The 23,959-nt window shown below is 42.4% G+C and overlaps 2 long non-coding RNA genes across 2 annotated transcripts in view; one reads left to right on the top strand and one right to left on the bottom strand.

Annotated features, from left to right (window-relative positions):
- Positions 1–16,761: 16,761 nt before the first annotated feature.
- LOC132407517 (uncharacterized) overlaps positions 16,762–23,959 on the bottom strand; it is a 32,071-nt gene continuing 24,873 nt past the window's right edge. Inside the window, exon 3 of the long non-coding RNA XR_009516491.1 lies at positions 16,762–16,900. This is a non-coding gene — a long non-coding RNA (uncharacterized LOC132407517). The remainder of the gene's footprint in view (positions 16,901–23,959) is intronic.
- The window catches only part of LOC132407518 (uncharacterized), a 34,420-nt gene continuing 27,288 nt past the window's right edge, over positions 16,828–23,959 (top strand). Inside the window, exons 1-2 of the long non-coding RNA XR_009516492.1 lie at positions 16,828–16,923; positions 17,107–17,186. This is a non-coding gene — a long non-coding RNA (uncharacterized LOC132407518). The remainder of the gene's footprint in view (positions 16,924–17,106; positions 17,187–23,959) is intronic.

The raw sequence follows: 23,959 nt of genomic DNA, 5'->3' as shown, positions 1-23,959 counted from the left end.
ATTCTTTCTCCTGCAGGCATACTCAGCAAATCTATAGAATAATAACTGAAAACAGGATCAATGGACAATAAACTGTGCACATGCAACTACCCAGCTCAGATGGAAAGCGTGTAAGGAGCACAGCCGGATTTGAACCTGAGACCACTTGCCTCAAAGTCCGGTGTGGATGCCACTACACCACCAGCTGGCTGTGAAGGATCAAGGATCAACTTTATTCACCATATACAGTCACATATATTAGGTGTTTGCTGTGGCGGGCTGGTGTGACATGCAACATAAAAACAAAATGTTCAACAATTATACAGAATAAAGAATTATGTATATAAAAATGTAGATAGATGTTAAAGTACGGATAAGGAACAATATGTGGATATAAACATAAATACCAACATGTATTTACAATGTAAACAGCTTTAGAAGTATTTATTTACTGGACTTATTAATGATTATATTAAAATCTTGTCTTCTAGTTTAGGACCTCCCTAAAGGTCATCGAACCAATGCGCCCATTCTCAGATTTAAAACCCTTAGTTAGGTCACCCCAGTCTTCCACTTTTGGTGTTCTTTACAGTTAATTTCAAGTTCAAAGAGCTAGGTGGAAGGGCAAAGATGAAGATACATCTGTGAACTTTCACTTGACGACTAAAAGAGTGGAAGAAAGGTCTTAACGTTTTTGCTAGGAATTGAACGAGGTGACTCCACAAACTACTTTAACGCATAGAGTGTGATTTAGCAGAAGGTTATCCACTTCCTAAAAATACCTACTAAAATAATGCAGTACAGCATATGCCAATAACAGTCCAGCTCTACATGTTGGGAAACATAGGTTCAAAAGGGTAGCATCGCGGTTACCATGACACCAGTACAACTCGGAGTGTCGGAGTTCAGCGTTCAATTCCGGCCTCCTCTGTAAGGTGTCTCTGTTCATCCTCTCTGGGAATGTGTGTGATTTCTCTGGCTGCTCCGGTTTCCACCCACAGTCCAATGTGCATGAGCACTCTTCCAGCTCTCCTGTATTGTTAACGGCTTTTACCGAGCCTCTACCAACCATCTTCCAATGTTTCAAATTGTTTTTCTCCTACAGTCATCTCCCTTTCCATCCAAACTTGGGTGAGTACTGCAGCTTAACTGGGTAATTGATCATGGTAACTTGTCCTGTGATTAGGTTAGGGTTAAATTGGGGTTGTCAGGGGCAGCAGGCCATGAAAGGCCGGAAGGGCCTACTCTGTGCTGGATCTCTAAATAAATAAATAAAAGGTGATAGTGGTGTTATTTTTCAGTTATACAAAATAAAGAACAGCCCACTCATGACAACATTGGAATTAGATTAAATTTCTGTTCCCCGTTTTGAAGCATGTTGTAGTGAGGAGGTGCACCACGGACTGCCATTCAGATATCCACCTGGGGTCAGACTACTGCCTTTAGAACTCTCTCTACAAGACACAAGACAATACAGCTGTGAACTGTAACCCGGTCTTCCCAAACAAAACAGCTGAAAAATCAGTTGCCTCATGCACAAAAACTGGGTTGGTTTAAACGAGTGTCTGCAGGCGGTTTGCAAACTGACTTTGGAATTTAGTTCAATGCAGAGACAGCTGTAGTCCTCCCCTTGGTTTGGACGGAAAGGGAGATGACTGCAGGAGGGAAACAATTTGAAACATTGGAAGATGGTTGGTAGAGGCTCGGTAAAAGCCGTTAACAATTCAGGAGAGCTGGAAAAGCGCTCACTCACACCCTGGCTTTAGGCTCACCTCAGAGCACCCATTTGGTTGCAGTTCACGCTGTACGTTCAAAGGCCATAGGTTAAGCTGCTTGCGAACCACATTTTCTAGTAACAGCTAGACCAATCAACTTGATTATTTTTGCGTAGGAGACCTCAGGAAGAAGTGAGGGATGAACACTTTAAAAGAATCTAGTGCTTTCCCAGCGTCTATGATGAATAAATTCTTATTGGGCTTCCAGCCAGGTACAGGTATCGATTAGTTCAGACAAGGGTCCTGAACTGTTCTTATCAGGTTTCTCAACTACACTGGACAAAAGAGAAAAAAATGCTTACTGAATACCTTGGGGTGTATTCTGAACTTTGTGCTGCTGATCATGAAAATCATCATGAAATTTCCCTATCAAGCACAATGTTTTTTAAAAAAATCACCTATATTTGTTATTTCAGTTCATAATTCAAGGTAGAATAACTGATGCCAAGATTAAGGAAGGCATTTTTGTTGGCCCACAAATCAAACAGATTATCAATGACAGGCAATTCAAAGAACTTCCTGTAGGACGGGAGAAAATCACATGGCAGACATTCAAAGATGTTGCTGAAAATCTTGGCAACTGCAGAGCACCAAACTACATGCAGCTGGTTGACACCTTGCTTCAAGCACACAAAACCATGAAATGCACATGTCACTAAAGATTCATTTTCTGCCTTCCCATTTAGACTTCTTCCCTGCAAATCTTGGCAGTCCGTGATGAGCACGGTGAAAGATCTCATCAGGACACTTCGGTCATTGGGAAACGGTATCAGGGCAAATGGAATCCATCAAAGAGCTGGCTGATTATTATTGGACCCTTAAGAAAAAAGCCCCAGTACAAATGAAAATCATCAACAAAATATTTTAGCTTAATTGAACTATGGCAAAGCATCCGCACTGTTAATGCAATTAAATGCATCACATTCAATGAAAGTTAATTTCTTGTTTCCTCAAGTTCCTTCGTGATAAGTAGTCTGAAAATATATTTGTGTTCAGCTTCAAGTGATCCATCATAACCACATAAAAATTCTGGGGAAGCAATACGTCTGAAAAAAATTTGTTGACCAGTGCTACGTAGGGTATTTTCAAGCAATTGACAGTGTGTCCCAACAACCTACAGTAGCTACACAACCAAAAGAATTACTTGGTTACTTTGCCTTAAATAGAATTTAATTTGCTCTTAAAATGCCAAGTATTTGGTTTCTTCAACTGTTTCTTCCAATAAAAATAATGCATTTGGTAGAAAAGTTCCTCTAGTGTTAGGTAAAGTATTTATAGTATTGAACTTTCCTCTGAGTCACTAGGGCTTGGTAAAGCCCAACTAGCATTGAAAGGAATGGGAGAGAGGATCAACGATATGACAGCTTGGGAGTCACTAAGTTTGCGGTTTTAAAGCCTAGCAGTTGCACGTTGAGTAGAAGGCCGAAGGATAGAATTGTTTTGGGAACATTGGAGTACATAAACAAAGAGTTGGAACCATTTTGATGCAGTAATGTTTCAAGGTAGTTTATACTATCAGAATGATATGGAGAGTATTTAACAATAATCAACAACCACCCCCTCTTTGCTGAGTTTCCTCAACAGTTTGAGAAAACAGAATCAAAGACTCCTGGATTTATCAGCCCTTTAACATTGCAACCAATTTCTCTTCTTTTCCTTTAATTTAAGCACTTCATGATTTAATATCTATTTTAAATCCTTTATCCAGCCTTCTCTGCTTTAAGAATACCAATACCAACATTTTCAGAAGTTTGCAATTCCTTTTACCTGGAGTGACGCCAGGTAAATAATAATAATAATAATTCCATAGATCTTTCAGAAGTTTTACATCCTTTCTAAAATGAGATGCTCGACATTCTTGCTGACGTCAAAGTAGCATTTGATAAAGGTTTAGTACAACTTGCAGATTGTTCTGTTTGTTTAAAATAAAGACTTTGGCCAAAGATTTCTCCAGTTAATGGGGGTCTGTCTCGTATGATCTAGATCTTTGGAGATGAAGAGTTTTGCAAACACTTGCCATTTCAAAGATCACTCTTCTTGTTTGTTATTAAACTAGAGTTCCCAATGAGCTCCCAGCTGAAAATATATCCCCTCTATACCATTTTCCTATCCGTTGAGGAACCTTGGTAGAATCAATGACGGGTAAAGCAGAGTATGGCAGAGATGACCTTTCAAATCCTGGCTTTATTGCTGAACTCTTGGATTGTTTTCCAAAACATATTTTGAAATCCTCCTTTAGCCTTGAAATACCTAAAGAAATGATTTAAACCCTTTGCTTCATTTTCAGTTTCCGCTGCATTCTCATACTTTGTCAAAATAGAGTTTAGTTTAAACAATAATTGGCAAGCAGGGACAATGGTACTGGGAATAAGCCCAGCAAAACTATGAGAGAATTAATCATTAACTGTGAGGATTCAGGGATTACAGAAGAGTTTAAGAAACCCTGTCACTTCACCAGTGTTTGGAATTTGGCAAGACAAAGAACATAAAGAGAATTATAAATAACCTAATTGTTTTTTAATCATACTTTTTTTTACAAATGATTGATTGTAGCACATGCTTTTCAGAATTTATCAATGGGAAGTCTTAATTTTCCAATCAGAATCAGATTTAATATCACCGGCACATCGTGAGATTTGTTAACCTTTCGGCAGCAGTACAATGAAATACATGATAAATAAATATAGAGAAAAAACCCAAGTTACATTAAGCATACATATGTCTGTTAAATAGTTAATTTAAAATAAGTAGCGCAAAATAACAGAAATAATTAAGTTGTGAAGTAGTGTTCATGGGTTCAATGTCCATTTAGAAATCAGATAGCAGAGGGAAAGAAGCTATTCTTGAATCAGTGAGTGTGTGCCTTCAGGCCTCCGTACCTCCTTCCCGACGGTAACAGTGTGAAGAGGGCCTGTCCTGGGAGGTGGGGGTCCTTAATGATGGACGCTGCCTTCCTAAGGCACTGCTCCAAGAAGAATTGATTTGAATTGACTTTATTACTTACATCCTTCACATACATGAGGAGTAAAAAATCTTTACGTTACGTCTCCGTCTAAATGTGCAACATGAAATTAATCAGACTGATGGCCTGGTGGAAGAAGCTGTCCCGGAATCTGTTGGTCCTGGCTTTTATGCTGCGATACCATTTCCCGGATGGCAGCAGCTGGAACAGTTTGTGGTTGGGGTGACTCGGACCCCCAATGATCCCTTGGGCCCTTTTTACACACCTATCTTTGTAAATGCCCTGAATAGTGGGATACTACAGAGGCTCGTACCCATGATGGTGCTAATTTTACAAGTTTCTGCAAATTATTTCAGTCCTGTGCAGTAGGTCCCCTCCCCCATACCAGACGGTGATGCATTGTATTTGTAATCCTCCTTTAGCAACTATTTAGAGTAACAGTCCTTCCAGCCCAACAAGCCCACACCGACCAATGATTCCCATATGGCTACTTACTAACCTGGATGTCTTTGGGACGTGGGAGGAGACCGGAGCACCCGGAAGAATCTCATGCTGTCACAGGGAGAACGTACAAACTCTTTACAGACAACTGGAATTGAACCCGAGTCACTGGCTCTGTACTAACATTACACTAACCGTTATGCTACCAGGCCATCCCCAAACTATGGTCCTTCCCAGAATGGAACTGTGGACATTACGTGTGTGAAGTGAACATGATACTCACTACTGTACAAAAAACAGCTGAAGGAAGACTGGATTTACCATGTATTAATTGGCTGCGAGGTATTTTGTACTGTCCTAATCCTGAAATATACAGTCCTGTGCAAAAGTCTTAGGCGTACATATACATAGCCAGGGTGCCTAAAAACTTTCCACCGTACTGTAGTATATGTATTGCACTGTACTGCTACCTCAGAAAAAAAAAACAAATTTCATGACACATGTGGGCGGTGATAAACCTAATTCTGATATGGGTCTCTATTGTGGACTGAGAGCAGGAAAAGGGCAGGGAGAGGGGAATCATATTTGGGAAAAGGGGAAGGGAGAAGGAAGGGAACAAGAAGCAGCGGAGAGAGATTCTGTAATGATCAATAAACCGATTGTTTGGAATCAAATAACCTTGCCTGGTGTCTCAGGGCTGGGTGTGACTGCACCCCCGCCACCTCCACCCCTCCCGCCCCCCGCCCTTGGCACTCCTTCACTGCCACTTCTCTTGTACCCCTCCCATGGCACTCCACCTTCTCCATCCCCAACATCCTTTGCTCCTGCCAGATTTACAAGCTTGCGTTCCACTCCACATTGACAAATGCAGCGCTGTGCAAAAGACTTATGCACCCTAGCCGTATACGTGTAGCTAGCTCGGTTGCCCAAGATTTTTGCACAGTACTGTAAACGTGAGCTGTTTTAGACCAATTAAAAATAGATGTTTTGCAGTGGGATTTTTTGAAGCAACATAACTCATTTGGTGGATATCCTCTGGAATTGGAGCTCAGGTTGAACAACTTCACATTCTCTCTCTCTCTCTCTCTCTCTCTCTCTCTCTCTCTCTCTCTCTCTCTCTCTCTCTCTCTCCTCCCTCCCTCCCTCCCTCCCTCCCTCTCTCTTTTGTGCCTGCAGCTCTCTAAAGCAAATAAGCAGATTTTATTCTGTGCTTTTTTTTTGCCTTAAACGTCCATCCACTGATGACACAGCTGATGGATTTGAGTTTGTTCAGTGATTGGTCATTCATCCTGTTTTAATCATTGTATTTACTGGAACTACAATGGGTTATGATGTCCAGGTTAAGAATGAAACTTAGTCGTAGTCTCTACGTCAACACACACAAAATGCTGGAGGAGCTCAGCAGGTCAGTCAACATCGATGGCTTTGGGCCAAGGTTCTTCTCCAGGCCTGAAATGGAAGAGGGAAGACATCAGAATAAAAGGAGGGGGAAGGGGAAGGAGGCTTGCTGGAAGGTGAGAGGTGAAGCCAGGTGGGTAGGAAAGGTCAATGGCTGGAGAAAAGAGGAATCTGATAGGAGAGGAGAGTGAACCACAGGAGAAAGGGGAGGAGGAGGCGACCCAGGGGGAATTAATAGGCAGGAGAAAAGTTATAGTGAAGAATAAAGGGGGGGATTTTTTTAACTGGAAGGAGAAATCGAAATTTTACATTTCAGTGATCCAAGTTTGAGTTAGCACTGGATAAAGACAGGATAGGGCACGGCTTTGATGCCCTACAATTGAATAGCTGTTGTCACAAGAGTACCAGTATCTTGGCCAATGGTTATGAAAGAAGTTCATTCCGACAAGCTTTAGATGGAGTCAGAAGGGAAGAGGAAAACTGTACTTTGAAACTGGATATCAGTCTTGTTAGTGGGGGCGATCATGCACTAAGTAAGCTGCTAACACCAAAACAGACTTCTAGTAAAAATTGTGAAATGGGTTAGGAAATGTGGTTATGGTGCTTTGCATGTGAAATGAAAATGGGGTCGGTGATGTGCACGTTGGCTGCTGCAGTGAACTTTCAGAGCTTCTCTGTTGATCACTGGGGATCAGTATTAGATCTTGAAGTTAACGTTATTCTCTGCATAGTTCTACTGGTGTAGCTGCATGAAAGGCTTCCATGGACGAGAGGGAAAATGTAGTGGTGGGGGAGGACAGAGTGAGTATGGTCACCCCCAAAAAGCCCTCTGCTGTGAGCGGCCCCACTTCTAGGTGTTGTATAAGAAGTGGCTGGAGACTGCAGCATGCAGCTCTGATGTGATTTTATAAAAAGTCTGCATAAGCTAAAGGGAAATCCAACGACATACACTCAATGGCCACTTTATTAAGTACACCTGCAACTGATTCCACGATCATCTGTTTATCATATGCAAACTACACATAACTATAATTTTTTACCTGGATTAGTTCACGGCAGTGATTGTTTCCGGCTTAAATACTGGGATACTTGTCTGAATATTTCCAATTATCCTAATATATTGGATACTGTCCAGCATTGATTTAATGTCCAATGACATCACTGCATATTTCCATAATTGTAGGCATAAACTGGGGTTCTTGGGTGCAGCCCATGAATTTTGTCACAAACATATGCAAAAGAAAATTGGAGAACATCATTGGAGAATTGCTGAGATCGGTTAAAGCAGGCCTTTTTTAAGCTATGGACCCCTGAGTTAAAGGGTCCACACAGTGACACTTTGATACCTTACATTCAACATCTCCCATCAGTGATCAGAGTAACTCAGTGGGCACTTTATTAGGTGAGGCTTCTGCTGCTGTAGCCCTTCCACTTCAAGGTTCAATGTGTTGATATTTGGGTTACTACCATCTTTACATCAGCTTGAACCAGTCTGGCCATTCTCCTCTGACTGCTCTCATTAACAAGGCGTTTTTGCCCACAGAACTGCCACTCCCTGGCTGCTTCTTTTTTTGTGTCTCGCACCATTTTCTGTAAACTCTATAGACTTTTGAGCATGAAAATCACAAGACATCAGCAGTTTCTAAGATACTCAAACCACCCCATCTGGCACCAACAATCATTCCACGGTTAAAGTCATTTAAATCACATTTCTATCCCATTCTGATGTTTGATATGAACAACAATTGAACCTCTCGACCATGTCTGCATGCTTTTATACATTGAGTTGCTGCCATATGATTGTCAAATTAGATATTTACATTAATGAGCAGGTGTACTTGATAACGTGGCCACTAAGTGTATATAAGATTGTATATATTTCCTCTAACTGCCTTTCCTTACATAAACATCTTTGGTCATCTTGTGAAATACTGTCATCCTAAACTCAAAATAAACAGGCTCTGATACTTATTGGTTGACTCTTGATTATATTTATTTCTGGGAATAATTTTATACCCAGCAAAACAGCTCAAAGAAATTATGCATATCTATAATTGCCCAGCTGGTACTGTGTGTGCAGGCTGCAACATGGTTCTAAGGCTTATAGCACAGGTAGAATGCAGGGGTGTGGTGGAGCAATTATTATGTATGAGTCATTATTGACTGAAATAGTTGGAAGATAAGTTATTGGAATATATGAATGAAGCTAAATCCAGGCAGGACTATATAGTATTGGTAGGTATAGTAGTTGATCTTGACTTGTTATTGGTAGGGTACAGTATTTGATCTTGTCCACTGGAACTCTTGCATTAATGCATTCTAATCCCCACATTGGTTAAATTGCTTTCTGTACCAGTGGACAGCAGGTTAAACCTGTTTTAGGTATAAACTTTCTCATAAAACTTTCTTCCAAGCACTGGAACCTTGAAACTGTGTTATTTTATGTGTACTTAATAAAGAACCTCAGTTCCCAGTGTGCAATGAGGGCTGTTCACCCCAGAACCAAAAGTGACATTGGGGGAACTGGTTGCACACGCTTGTGTCGAACTGAAACCACCCTGTAGACAAAGACGTGTTAGTTTTACCCATGCTAAGTTTGCCTTGTTATCAGGAACAAACTTAACAGAAACCAAATCTAAAATAGATGTTTGGACTTTTACTGGATTTTAGTGTGGATATCAAAGACTCTGAGATGGTGAGATGTAGGTTTATGGGAATTTTGATCAGAAACTTAACTAGACTAGTGACTGTGTGGCTGCAAGAACAGGTCAGAGGTGTTAAATTCTGTAGAAGGTGATTTCCATCCTAACATTCAAAACTCTCTTTACCATCTGCAAGACACAAAGAAGGGCTGGGATAGAAAATGTTACACTTACCTGTTCAGGAACCTCAGCACCATCCAAAACAAAAGCAAGCCACCACACTGGCAACACAGGCATACTCTCCTGAATATCAGTGCAGCAAGGTAGTATCAGAATCAGAATCAGGTTTATCACTGGCATACGCCTTGAAATGTGTTGTCTTTGAAGCAGCAGCGCAATGCAATATGAAATAATAGAGAAAAGCTATGAATTACAGTAAGTCTATATTTAAAATAGATAAATAAGAAGTGCAAAAAGAGAAATAACAAAAAGTGAGGTAATGTTCATTGGTTCACTGTCCATTCAGAAATCGGATGGCAGAGGAGAAGAAGCTGTTCCTGAGTCGTTGAGTGTGTGCCTTCAGGCTCCTGTACCTCCTTCCTGATGGTAGCAATGAGAAGAGGGAATGTCCTGGGTGATGGGGGTCCTTAATGACAGAAGCCCTTAACGATGGACGCCATCTTTTTGAGGCATCGCTCCTTGAAGATGTCTTGGATACTATGGAGGTTAGTGCCCATGGTGGAGCTGAATAAGTTTACAGCTGTCTGCAGCTTACTTCAATCCTAGCAAGCAACCCCACACCCCAATACCAGACAGTGATGCAGCCAGTTAGAAATTTTTGAGCGTTTATGGAGACATACGAAATCTTCTCAAACACCTAATGAAATATTGACGCTGTCTTGCCTTCTATATATGTAGATATCTATGTACAATATTCAACTGCCAGAACTTCCTTCATTTCCAGCACCTGCACGTTCCCCTTGCAGATCACACATTCCGATCTGTAAATATATTCCCGTTCGTCATAATAATGGGATTTCCAAACTGGGGCTACATTGCGAGAATGCCTTCACCATAATGACTGCAGCAGTGCAAGATTATTCATTGCCACTTTGTCAAGAGCAATAAAGGATGAGTGTCACACGTTGGCCTTGCCAATAACAAGTTCATTCTATGCCTGAATAGCAATAAAACTTCCAACCCAAATGAGCACACAGATGGGAGGATTTCAGATCTGCATAAGACTAGGGAAGCAGGAGTTGTTCTCCAAGATATAATTGTTCTGTTTTTTTTACTGGTAAGAGTGTTTCTAACCAGAGGACACAAATATACAATAATTAGATAGATAGAGAGATGGAGAGATGGATAGATAGACACATTATTGACCCTGTAAGGAAATTACAGTGTCACAGTAGCATTACAACTGCACGGATATACAAATATCAGAAGAGAAGTAAGAAATAATTTTTTAAATAGTTATCTCAAACAGTTTACCAGGAGGCAAGGGGGAGGTCATCACTTCCCCGGCTATAGAGCTTGATAGCTGAGGATAGAATGACCTCATATTGCGCCCTTTGGAGCAGTGCAGTTGTCTTAGTAAAAGAATTAGCAAATGAACTGTAGAGTAAGTAATAGTTGTTTTCAAGTCAAGTCACTTTTATTGTCGTTTCAACCATAACTGCTGGTACAGTACATAGTAAAAATGAGACAACATTTTTTCAGGACCATGTGTTACATGACACAGTACAAAAACTAGACTGAACTACGTAAAAAAACAACACAGAAAAAAAATACACTAGACTACAGACCTACCCAGGACTGCATAAAGTGCACAAAACAGTGTAGGCATTACAATAAATAATAAACAAGACAATAGGGCAGTAAGATGTCAGTCCAGGCTCTGGGTATTGAGGAGTCTGATAGCTTGGGGGAAGAAACTGTTACATAGTCTGGTCGTGAGAGCCCAAATACTTCGGTGCCTTGTCCCAGACGGCAGGAGGGAGAAGAGTTTGTATGAGGGGAGCGTGGGGTCCTTCATAATGCTGTTTGCTTTGTGGATGCAGTGTGTAGTGTAAATGTCCATAATGGTGGGAAGAGAGACCCCAATGATCTTCTCAGCTGACCTCACTATCTGCTGCAGGGTCTTGCGATCCAAGATGGTGCAATTTCCAAACCGGGCAGTGACGCAGCTGCTCAGGATGCTCTCAATACATTCTCTGTAGAATGTGATGAGGATGGGGGGTGGGAGATGGACTTTCCTCAGCCTTCGCAGAAAGTAGAGATGCTGCTGGGCTTTCTTTGCTATGGAGCTGGTGTTGAGGGATCAGGTGAGATTCTCCGCCAGGTGAACATCAAGAAATTTGGTGCTCTTAACGATCTCCACCAAGGAGCTGTCGATGTTCAGCGGGGAGTGGTCGCTCTGTGCCCTCCTGAAGTCAACAACCACCTCTTTTGTTTTGTTCACATTCAGAGACAGGTTGTTGGCTCTGCACCAGTCCGTTAGCTGCTGCACCTCCTCTCTGTAAGCTGACTCGTCGTTTTTGCTGATGAGACCCACCACGGTCATGTCATCAGTGAACTTGATGATGTGGTTCGAGCTGTGTGTTGCAGCACAGTCGTGGATCAGCAGAGTGAACAGCAGTGGACTGAGCACACAGTCCTGGGGGGCCCCCATGCTCAGTGTGACAGTGTTGGAGATGCTGCTCCCAATCCGGACTGACTGAGATCTCCAAGTCAGGAAGTCTAGGATCCAGTTGCAGAGGGAGGTGTCAGGCCCAATAGGCTCAGCTTTCCAAACAGCTTCTGAGGGATGATTGTGTTGAATGCTGAACTGAAGTCTATGAACAGCATTCGAATGTGCCTTTTTTGTCCAGGTGGGTGAGGGCCAGGTGGAGGGTGATGGCAATGGCATCACCTGTTGAGCGGTTGGGATGGTACGCAAACTGCAGGGGGTCCAATGAGGGCGGCAGCAGGGTCTTGATATGCCTCAAGACGAGCCTCTCGAAACATTTCATGATGATGGATGTGAGAGCAACAGGACGGTAATCATTTAGGCAGGACACTGAAGTCTTCAGTGTCCTGCCTTGAAGCACATTAGAATAGTGGCGCTGCTCAGGGAGATGTTGAAGATGTCAGTGAGAACATCTGCTAGCTGGTCTGCACATCCTCTGAGCACTCTACCAGGAATGTTGTCTGGTCCAGCAGCCTTCCATGGGTTGACCCTGCACAGGGTTCTTCTCACTTCGGCCACAGTGAGACACAGCACCTGGTCATTTGGAGGAGGGGTGGACTTCCTCGCCGCCACGTCATTTTCCACCTCAAACCGGGCGTAGAAGTTATTCAGCGCATCTGGGAGGGAGGCATCACCTGCACAGTCAGGTGATGTTGTCTTGTAATTGGCGATGTCCTGGATTCCCTTCCACATGCGCCGTGTGTTGTCACTGTCCTGGAAGTGGCTGTGGATTCGCTGGGTGTGTGCACACTTTGCCCCTCTGATAGCCCAGGATAATTTGGCCCTTGTTGTTGTTAGGGCTGCCTTGTCGCCTGCTCTGAAGGCGGAGTCACAGGTCCTCAGCAGCGCACGCACCTCCGCACAAGTTAGTTGCTTGAACTGGGACATGGCATGATGGATTCAGATTCAAAAGAAACTTACAAAAATGAAATAAATAAATATTTGAACAGGAAATGTGCAGGGACAAGGAAAGTAGTAAATAGGTAGGAGGTGGATTTGGGATTTGCTGAAAAGAATGATCTAAGAGCCAGTTCAAGCACAATGGGCTAAACTGTTTTTTTTCTGTCTTAGGTGATTCTCTACAGGCTATTTTAGACTGTTTTGATGGTCAGACTTTAAATAGCCTTGATGTGGACAGTTTACATTCACATATTTATTCACAAAACCATCAGGCAAGTTCCCTCAGTACTTTATAAATAACGGGTGTGGAATTGCATTAAATCTTTATGAAACCACCTACATTTCCTACTGACTCAGCGCCTGAACTACTTGCACAGTGCAGTGGACTGAAAAGGATAGATGTTTAGCCTGCTGTTCCATCAGTGCAGCACAAGGTGCCCTTGCACAGCTAAATAACAAGCTCTCAGAGCCCCATAAAACAATTAACACCACTGCCCGTTAGCCAAGAGTGATTCAGGCTGACTCTCATTTCTTAAGTGACATTCAATCCTCTAGGTGTTGCCAGAGCTGCACTGGATTGGAAAGAGGGGAATTCCAATTCCAGCTGCAGGTTTTTTTTAACTGAAATTATCTCAGTAACATATTCAGATTTGTTGATGGCATTCCACTGACAGGCCTGCTGATTTACTCACGAGTGGTTTCATTTTCTTTTCTCAGTCTAAAGCTTGCAGCCACCTTTGTCTTCACCCTGACTGACACGTCAAAATATTATAAAAGGACAATTTCCTGTGTAAATATTGCACATTGCTATAACCACTGTTACATGTGAAGGAAGTTTAGTGCACCTTGTTCTGTATTTTTTACCTTCCTCTTTCTCTTCCCTGCACCAAATGTTCTCTCTGTCTATCCAGTGTGCAGACACTTTACCTAAGGAATGGCTTTGGGTCTCCTATTGCATGAAGCTGGATAGTACCAATGGGCTATTTAACGACAAGGGTGTCTTAGCTAAATTCAGTCCAAGCCACCCTTCTACCAGAGATCATTGATAACCAGTTAACCGAACAATACTTACCTTTCCCTGCTTTTCTAGTCCAGGGGCACTAAATTCTCATGTCTGTTTGTACAGGGAAACTGACTGGATTTTATGAATTATCCAAAGGCTAATTATCATTTATTTATTTGTTGAGATACAGGGCAGAACAGGTCCTTCCTTTGAACCCCGCTGCCCACCCCCCCCCCCCCCGATTACATCCTAGCCTAATCATGGGACATTTATAATGAACAATTGACCTACCAACAAGTCTTTGGACTGTGGGAGGAAACTTGAGCAGAGGAAACCCATGCAGTCACGGGGAGAACATACAAACTCTTTACAGGCAGTGGCGGGAATTGAACCCTGGTTGCCTGTACTGTAAAGAGTCGTGCTAACCACTACACTGGCGTGACTACACTCATTCCTGGCTGAGAAAGGACCATGGGCTGAATTTAGCATGTTCCCAGTCAAACACACAAACCCTCTCCAGAACGATACATCAAAACTCACAGGACAAGTACGGGATAGGTTTGAAGCGGCATACTCTACCTCCACACTTGCCTTTTAAAATGCTCTGGTCATCTACTGTACAGATTAGGCAGAGAGTAAGGCTCTCTTACATTACGCCACCAAAGTGTTCCAATTTGTAAATCATAAAATGGGTCTGTGCCACATCAGTGTAACATTTCCTTTCCCTTGACCAGCCAATCTGTAACCACACAAGGAATTTAACCAGAAAGTTAATATGTCTCATTTAAGCAGCTGGTCTTAACATAATATTTATAGATGTATCAATAACATACTAAACAGAAAGCAGAAGAGCTATTTGATCCTCATACCTCCTCTGTTATCCAATTGGCTGATCCTTTCTCTCAGCAGCACTTCACTTGGTTTCCCCATGCCCTGAAACCCACCCTACTGCCTTTATCATCACATCCTTCTCTGCAACTTACGCCATCTCCAAAGGGACCCCACCACCAAACACATATTTATCTCCCCCCATCCTACTCTCTGCTTTGTGTGGGGGTCACCCCTCCATGATTCGCCTATCCGTTCAGGCCTCGCCACTAATCTCCCACCGGAACTGGTCCCTTCCTGCAAGCGGCCGTCGTGCTGCACCTGCCCATTCAGGGCCCCAGGCAGTCTTCCAGGTGAGGCAGTGGTTCACCTGCAAATCTGCTGGGGTCGTCTATTTTATCCGCGGCTCGCAATGCAGCCTCCTCTACATCGGTGAGACCTATCGCAAATTGGGAGACCACTTCGTCGAGCACCTCTGCTCTATATTTGCCAAAAGTGGAACATCGCAGTGGCCTAACATATTAACTTTGTTTCCCATTCCCATTCCGATATGTCAGTCCACGGTCTGCTTTTGTGCCTCAATGAGGGTTGAGGAGCAATGCCTTGTATTCTGTCTGGGTAGCCTCCAACCTGATGGCATATATATTGATTTCTTCCAGTTAAAAAAAATTATTCCCTCTCCCCTCCTCTTCTATTCCTCTTTTTGGCCTCTAACCACTTCTTGCCTACCTACTGATGCCCCCCCACCCCGGTATCCCTCCTCCTTCCCTTTCTCTTATGGTTCACACTCACCTCCTATCAGATTCCTTCATCTCCAGCCCTTTCCCTGTCCCACCCACCTGGCTTCACCTATCACCTTCCAGTTAGCCTCCTTCCCCTCCCTCTGCTTTTTTATTCTGGCATCTTCCCCTTTACTTTCCAGTCCGGAAAAGAGTCTCCGTGTGAAAAATTGACTGTTTATTCATTTCTATAGATGCTGCCTGACCTGTTGAGTTCCTCCAGCACTTTGTGTGTGTGTTCCAGCATCTTCACAATTTCTTTTGTCTTTATCAATTCCGTCCTCTTGGATATGATCCACTACCCCCAAAGAAATTTCTTCTCATTTTAATTCAAAACAGCCAACACCTTTGAGATTGTGACCCACTGTTCTAGAAAACTTTATTAAATTTAAACCTTAATGGATTTCAACCTCATGTAGGGAGAATTGCATGTTATAAGTTTGATTCTGTATTTTCGGCTGTTGAATGGTTATGGAATGGCATTTATGAGAAATAAAAGAAATATACCCATGCAGCATTGATGAAATTAAAAATAAAATAAAGATTAATTAAAAGAAAAGACTTTCACTCACAACCACAGAATATCCCACAGGCTTCAAAGTCATTCAGGTATGTTTTAAGTGTATCTTGTGGTGTAGTGGTGTGGCCAATTCTCTTAGATATTATTGTGATGGTGACCAGCTGGGCAGTTTGTTTTTGGGTGAGTGAGGGGTAAACATTGGCCAAAACATCGGGGAGATTTTTTATTATCTTCAAATTAGCGCACTAAGATATTCTGTGTCCATCAAAGATCAAACTGTTTCTAAAGCTGGCCCCTTCCATGTATTCAATCCTGCACTGGATATTAGCCTGGATTTTTGTGCTCAAGGCTCTGTCTTAGGACTTGAATCCAAACCTTCTGGTTCAGAAGTAAAATCTCTCCAGACGAACCATGGCTGGTGCACAGCAGCTAAGTGCACTGCAGCCAATGGTGCAGAAGAATTTTACCCTATAGAGAATCTGCAGCTGCTGGGAATCCAAGCAACACACACAAAATGTATAAATGCTATAGTAGCCAAAATACATGGCTATATTTTATGTGTTACCCCATAACTAATCATATTTTACCTCATTCAAGAATATTTCATAGGATATACTAAAAGGTGTTACACTCTGTGTCTAACCAATGCTAGGGGAGTTTTATTTTTATTTCATACTATAGTCAAGCAATGTGCAATTGCCTTCCCTGCACTCACATGTATTGTATAACCAGGCAATGCTTTATATCCTAGGGATATTTTATAGTCAAGTGATACATTGTAACCAGGAAATAACTTGTGTCCAGTTGGCATTTAATACCCTGGTGACTCATTTGGGAAAAAAAATCTTCCTTGTGTCTCCTTCCGATTGACCAGGGAACGTGACAGAAGAGGACGATCAATGTTGTCATGATGCTGATAATCTCATTCAGGCATAAAACGTCCTAGAAAAGAGAACAGCTTATGGGTAAGTCTGTAATAAGCAAGCAGGTACTGCGTCTTTAATTTATTCAAAGGTGCTGCTGTTTTCCACACCTTCCCATACAGCCATAGTTCCTTGGTCAGTCTTTGGTAGTACACTGGTCCCAAATTGGCTACTATACTGTGATCAGCTATTAACTCAACATGCTTTAATTTTGCTCTTGTTCAGGAGTATTGACGTCAATTGTATCAACCTACCATGGCCCCCAGTGAGGTCTGGCAACTCACTGTGGAGTGGGACGAAACTAGGTAAGAACTGTGGTTAACATTTACTGATTTGGCAAGCGGTTGGACAACAGGTAAGTTCAAAAGTTCAAAATAAATTTTATTATCTGAGTACATACAATATATGTCAGCACATACAAATCTGGGATTCTTATTCCTGCGAGCATACTCAGCAAATCTATAGAATAGTAACTGTGAACAGGATCAATAAAAGAGCAAGTAGAGCATAGAAAACAACAAACAGGGCAAATGCAAATACAAACAAATAACAATAAACAACAAGACAAAATGTCCTCAAAGTGAGACTGTTGGTCTGGGAACATCCTGATAAATGAATCCAATTATCCTCTTTTGTTCAAGGTTAGTTGAGGGGTAGTAACTGTTCTTGAACCTGGGGGTGCAAGTCCTGAGGCTCTTATACCTTCTACCTGATGGCAGCAACGAGAAAAGAGCATGGCCTGGGTGGTGACAATCTTTGATGATGGATGCTGCCTTCCTACAACAACGTTTCATGTGCTGAATGGTTGGGTTGGCTTTACTCGTGAGGTACAGGGCTGAATCTACCACCTTCTGGAGGATTTTTTGCTCAAAGGCATTGGCGTTCCCACACCAGGCAGCAATGCAGCCAGTCGATACACTCCCACTGCACGTGGTTAATCAATCACTCTGTACTCACTTAAAGTAAAATCTGTATACCATCGAAAAAAGCTTAAAGAAAAGATAGCAGTGAGTTCTAAATGTCATTTCTCTTGCAGAAGCTATGTTCCAAACTACAGTCTGATGAGAGGACAAAAACCTGGCTGTCAAGTCCTACGTTTGGTTAGTTCAGGCAGGTGGGCTCCATCATTCACCGCAACTTGGCAAACTTGCAGAGAGACTAGAAATATGTAAATATAAGAGGGTTGGAAAAATTAAGATAAATTGGTGGAGCCTTAGCTCCTATTCTGTAGCTACCCTGCGAGATAGGGCAGCACAGAGTGAGTCATACTCTGTTTCTAATTCACCCAGTAACTGCCATGGGAGAGTTTAGTGGTAGTGTGAGGGAAATGTATTCTCTATTTCAATGCATTGCATCTACCTCAGAAGTGTTTCACAGAAACTTGAAGAGGAAGATTTACTCTGTCTCTAACTTTGCTGAGAGAGAACAGTGCTAATTTCAGAATGAGTATTTGTCTCTAATTGCACGCCGTAAGGGATCGGTGCCAACTTCAGAACTGATACTTGAGGAATGGTCATTTGGCCGAAATGCAGGGTCAAGTCCACAACCTGGCCTTCCCCGAATGGGTGTACATCATGGGAATTTGAAGGCATCCAATTCATACAAGCTGCTTTGGTGCTTGCAGCTTTGGGAATGGATGCAAATAACGTCCTGGCATGTACTCCCTAGTTCCGGGCTCCAGGAATGAAATGACGTTTAGCATGTTGGTTACCGGTAAGTGGTTTCTACTGATGGCAGAAACTGGAATTAAAGGGTAATTGTCGCAGTCTCCTTCTCAAATGTTTTCAGTGTCAGAAAAGCATTTAAGCCTCCCAAAAGAATATTTCATCGCTTGAAAAGACTGTGAATCTTTGGATTTCTCTACTCTTGTAGGCATGGCTGCCCACATACCTCCATAATATAAAAGCAAGGATGTAATGTTGAGGCTTTATAAACCACTGGTGAGGCTTCACTTGGAGTATTGTGAGCAGTTTTGGGCCCCTTATCTAAGAAGGGGTGTGCTGACACTGGAGAGAGTTCAAAGGAAAATGATTCCAGAATTGAAAGACTTGTCATATGAAGTGTTTGATGGCTCTGGGCCTGTACTCACTGAAATTCAGAAGGATGAGGGGGGAACTCATTGAAACCTATCGAATGCTGAAAGCCCTAGATAGAGTGATGTGGAGAGGATGTTTCCTATGGTGGGGGAGTCTAGGACCAGAGGACACAGCCTCAGAATAGAGGGACGCCCTTTTAGAATGGAGATGAGGAGGAATTTCTTTAGCCAGAGAGTGGTGAATCTGTGGAATTTGTTGCCGAGTGAGGCTGTGGGGGCCAAGTCATTGGGTATATTAAAGGCAGAAGTTGACAGATTCTTAATTAGTCAGGCATGAAGGATACAGGTAGAAGGCAAGAGACAGGGGCTGAAAGGGAATTGGATCAGCCATGATAAATTGGAGGAACAAAGTTGATGGGCCAAATGGCCTAACTCTGCTCCTGGATCTTATGGATAATATAAAATACTACAGAAGCAAGGAATCTGAAATTTGAAAAACACATTCTGGAAACTCTCGGTGAGTCAGGCAGTATCTGCAGAGAGAGAAACAAAGTTAATGCCTCAGACAGCTCAGGGAATTATTAGACAGCTTTACTGAAAAGAGACTGAAACACTCCTGATGAAGGGTCTTAGCCCAAAATGTCATGTTTACTTATTTCCATGGATGCTGCCTGACCTGCTGAGTTCCTCCAGCACTTTGTGTGTGTTGCTCTGGATTTCCAGCATCTACAGAATCTCTTGTGTTTTTAAAATGCTAATCCTCTCTCTCCACAAATGCTGTCTTCCAAGCTAAGCATTACTTGGATCTTCTGGTGATATTGATTGATTGATTGGGATACAGCGCGGAATAGGCCTTTCCAGCCCTTCGAGCCATGCTGCCGAGCAATCACCCGATTTAACCCTAACCTGACCACAGGACTATTTACAGTAACCAATTAACCTACCAACTGGACATTGGGAGGAAACCAGACGAAACCCAAGCGGTCACGGGGAGAACATATAAACTCCTTACAGTCAGCAGCGGGAATTGAACCCGGGTCACCAGTACCATAAACCGTTGTGCTAACCACTACGCATGTTTGACAGATTGTTGGAGTTAAGGTTGAGGTGACCCTATAGAATGGTGCAGCAAACCTACTTAGGCGTATTTCGTAATATTCTTACAGGTGGGAGAGAAGGTAAGAAAGTTGTAAAGAAAAAATATTGATGGGTTCTCTATACAATATGTGCACGTATTACAAGCATCCTGCTTGAAAGGTAGAAGCTAGCTCTTTGCGAATGATAACAAAGCAGTTTTACTTCACCATTTTGTGTAAATTCAACGCAAATAAAAATCAGGGAAAGATGCAGAGCAGACTAGTCGTTTGCTTTCTGCAATTTTACCCACTAGCACAGAAATAAAATCTGCTGCTGAGATTTTAACAGCAAAGGTGCACGGGATTTTATTTAACATTTCAGCCAATATTTACTCCTCATCCAACGTTACTAAGGAAAATAATCTGGTCAGCGTCACTCTGCTGTTTGTGGCACCTTGATGCACAATTGTTGGTTCCCTCCTTGCCTTGCATTATAGCAGTGACAACACCTCATAAATATGGAACCTCATTGGCCGGAAATGGAGACATCCTGAGGTCATGAAAGGTCACAAAAGGTCCTATATAAGTGCAATGCCATTCTCTCTTTTTGTGGATCTGCTTCAGTTCAGTTGTACCCTCAGGGCTGAATGGACTAATGACATTTTGCACACATACATTCGGTGAGGTACCAGACAGCTGTCATCAGCTGTGGACCAGCGTCTCAGCACATTACCTCCTTCAATAAAGCAAAGAGAAAGCATTTCCCATTCAAATTTCTGTTCAAAATATGCAAGCACGTTCATTATGCTCGTTAATATTCCCTTGCATTCACACAATGCGAAACAGAGAAAGAATCACGGCAAGGTATGCAGGAACAATAAAAGAGCTTTTTTTTGCATGAGTGTGCAAAGTGCTGGATGAGCCAGGTTCTGTTCTGGGAATCCTGATGTACTGATGGGCCCTTTGTTGGGATCAATAAATAGGCAGAGTTATCGAGCTGCCTGGCTGGATTGTCTCACTATGCTGTACTTCACTGAGGATCAATATGTGAGAATGTAGGATTGCAGAAGTCCCTGTTGCAAGCACGTCAAGTTGAGCGCTATGAATAATTGTTCCACAGTTAGCAGCAGAGGAACAGATAGGGTTGTCAAGCTTCTAGGATTGTCCTGGTCTCACCAGGAACTGACGATTAATCAACACAGCAACCAAGGGAATCAATCATGGGGAGGGGCAGTTACATGCCTTTTATATATTTGCTTTGAATTTTTGCATTTTATTGTGTATACTGGATAAATATTGGAGATGAGTAAGATATTTTTTTGTCAGCTGGTCAAGAGTCATCCAAATGAATGATTTAACAGTGAGCTCACCTTCCAGCTGGTGCATAGTGAGGATGGTGGGAGGTGCAATGGCTACCGCTCGGTGATCGTGAGATTACTCAACCAGAGTTCGCAACCCCAGTTCTAGCATGATACTGCTTCATCGTATATCGAAAGACGCACCACAAAGGCGGCTTTCCAAATACTGACTAACCTAAATGTCGCCATCCCAGATAAACAGTCACAGTCTCAAATGGTTTTGGGCTCCAGCAGACCTAAACCTGCCTATATCCTGTCGCCTTGTGAAGTGCCACTGCTCCATCAGCCACTCAGACGACAGGAAGGTTGAGTTATTGGATATGTCGCTCGAGGGAGCAGGAAGAAAGCTCAGAGAAAGAATGTTGAGAGAAGAGAAAGAGCAGAAAATGCATATTTAGGTGTAAGAATGATTTTTGGGTTTAGGACATACACATTTAGCAATTGATTTTAGCTACCAGTCTTCACACCTGAATATGTATTGTGGATTTAATTTGGAGTGCAGTTCTGAGCAATGCAGTGAATCCCAGACCAGACGATGCTGATTAAAATTCATTTGGACGGCTGTGATGTGGATGCAAATCAGGAGGTGTGAAGGTCGCATGTTCAAAGAAAGCATTGTCCACTCATTCTAGACATGGAATTGTCCTTTGACCTATGGCACATAAGATATCGAGCCCCACATTGGGCCGGCAAGGCCTTTTGACCGAAAGCGTCTCCATATGATACCTGCTGTACTTTGTTTTCTCCAATGAAGAAGCTGCTTTGTGTCTACCAGCAGTTTTCTCTGGTGAATTCATTCACACAGCAACATTAGGGATATGAGGAAGATCAGAAGTTTGTCCTGGTGGGCCAGGGGAATGGATCAAATTTGAATGATCACCTGATCAAATGGTCTCAATATTTACTGACAGTTATCAATGAGCTTTTCATATTTATTGTGCGAGATGAGGGTGGGAGGCTTGGGGTTGTGAAAACTGCAGTATAAATGCAAAACTTTCTGTCTTAACTTCTCCCCTGAATGGACTGACTCCAGAATCAAAACAAGCTATTATAATTTTCTCCCTTGGCTGGGTGAACGCTTTGATCGAAAGTATCATATGTCACCCAGTAATGTGCCTGAAAGTTTCTAAGGATAGTTTTTCCCTTCAGATGATCAAGGGAAACTATGAAAGCCTTTGATCCACCTCCTGCATAGACTTGTGTCGACAAATGAAAGCAACAGCTGCAGAACTTCATAACGGGGTAGGACGAGTCGCACCAGCTTCACTATAATCTTTGCATTTGGAGGAAATGGAGACTAAACCACACAATAGGAAAGAATTTGGATAAAGATAAATCTGAGACAAAGGTGCAAGAGTGGGGAGTCAGAAAAATAATATGAAGCTCTTATCACCTCTGCTACAGAAAGTCCAACCTTGTCGCACACATATGGGAATTCTTCAAATGCAGCCTACTCAGTGGTTGGAAGGTATTCATCTCTCATAGACTTCACAGTGGAGTACTGATCTTCCACATGACCTTTTTCCTTCTGGGATTCATCTGACTGAGCTCCCACATGGTAGAAACCTTCCCTGCCAGTCATAATCTTTCCACTGTAATGCAGAATTATTCCACTTTACACTAGCTACTCCTTTCTATCCAGACAAATCCATATACCTCTGGAACAATGGTTTCAGGAAGCTTCAGCTTCTAGAACTTCAGATATGGACACTAGATCGGAGGATCTTAGGAGTCTCCCTACTATCCAATGGGGACATTTCTCAGGAGTACTGTGTACGCAGGGCCCTTAGTATTATTAAGGATCCCAACCATCCATCCAGCAGCCTCTTTAACTTTCTACCATAAGACAAGAAACTCCAATCTATTAAAGCAAGAATGGTTAGGATGGGAAACAGTCTTTTCCATACTTTCATAAGTTATTTGGTGTTATGTGTGTGTTATGTGTTAGGGGAGAAGATTTAGGACGGAGATGAGGAGAAACTGTTTCTTCCAGAGAGTGGTGAATCTGTGGAATTCTCTGCCCAGGGAAGCAGTTGAGACTTCTTCACTAAATATATTTAAGAAACAGTTAGATAGGTTTTTACATAGTAGGGGAATTAAGCGTTATGGGGAAAAGGCAGGTAGATGGAGCTGTTTACAGACAGATCAGCCATGATCCTATTGAATGGCGGGGCAGGCTCGATGGGCCGGATGGCCTACTCTTACTCCTATTTCTTAAAACCCCAGTTTGGAGAAATGTTGTCTCATTTGATGGTATAGATGTATATAGTTAAATGGCAATAAACCCATTGCACACTAGCTCCTGCCTTACTCTGCTTCCATCATTAACCATTTCATGATGAACGATGTTGATTCCTCTTGTTGGCTCTAAATAGTTTCCCTCCAGCACCTTACTAAACTGGCCATGCCTGAGCTAAACATCAGCAGACCATAACAATGAAAAAGGAGAAGGAAACTCCATTTATAGAAGTCCAAAAACACTGAGGATGCTAAAGGTCCAAACCAAAAGACGAAGATGTCAGAACTTCTTATCAAATCAAGGAGCACCATTGGGGAAGAGATAGCAAGCTAACAGTTCAAGTCAGAGAAAGTAAGAAACCAGTATAAGA

The sequence above is a fragment of the Hypanus sabinus genome, chromosome 18 (genome assembly GCF_030144855.1).
Source record: "Hypanus sabinus isolate sHypSab1 chromosome 18, sHypSab1.hap1, whole genome shotgun sequence".
NCBI classification, from domain to species: Eukaryota; Metazoa; Chordata; class Chondrichthyes; order Myliobatiformes; family Dasyatidae; genus Hypanus; species Hypanus sabinus.
Note: the sequence above shows the minus strand (reverse complement) of the source record. Positions and strands in the feature narration are given on the sequence as shown.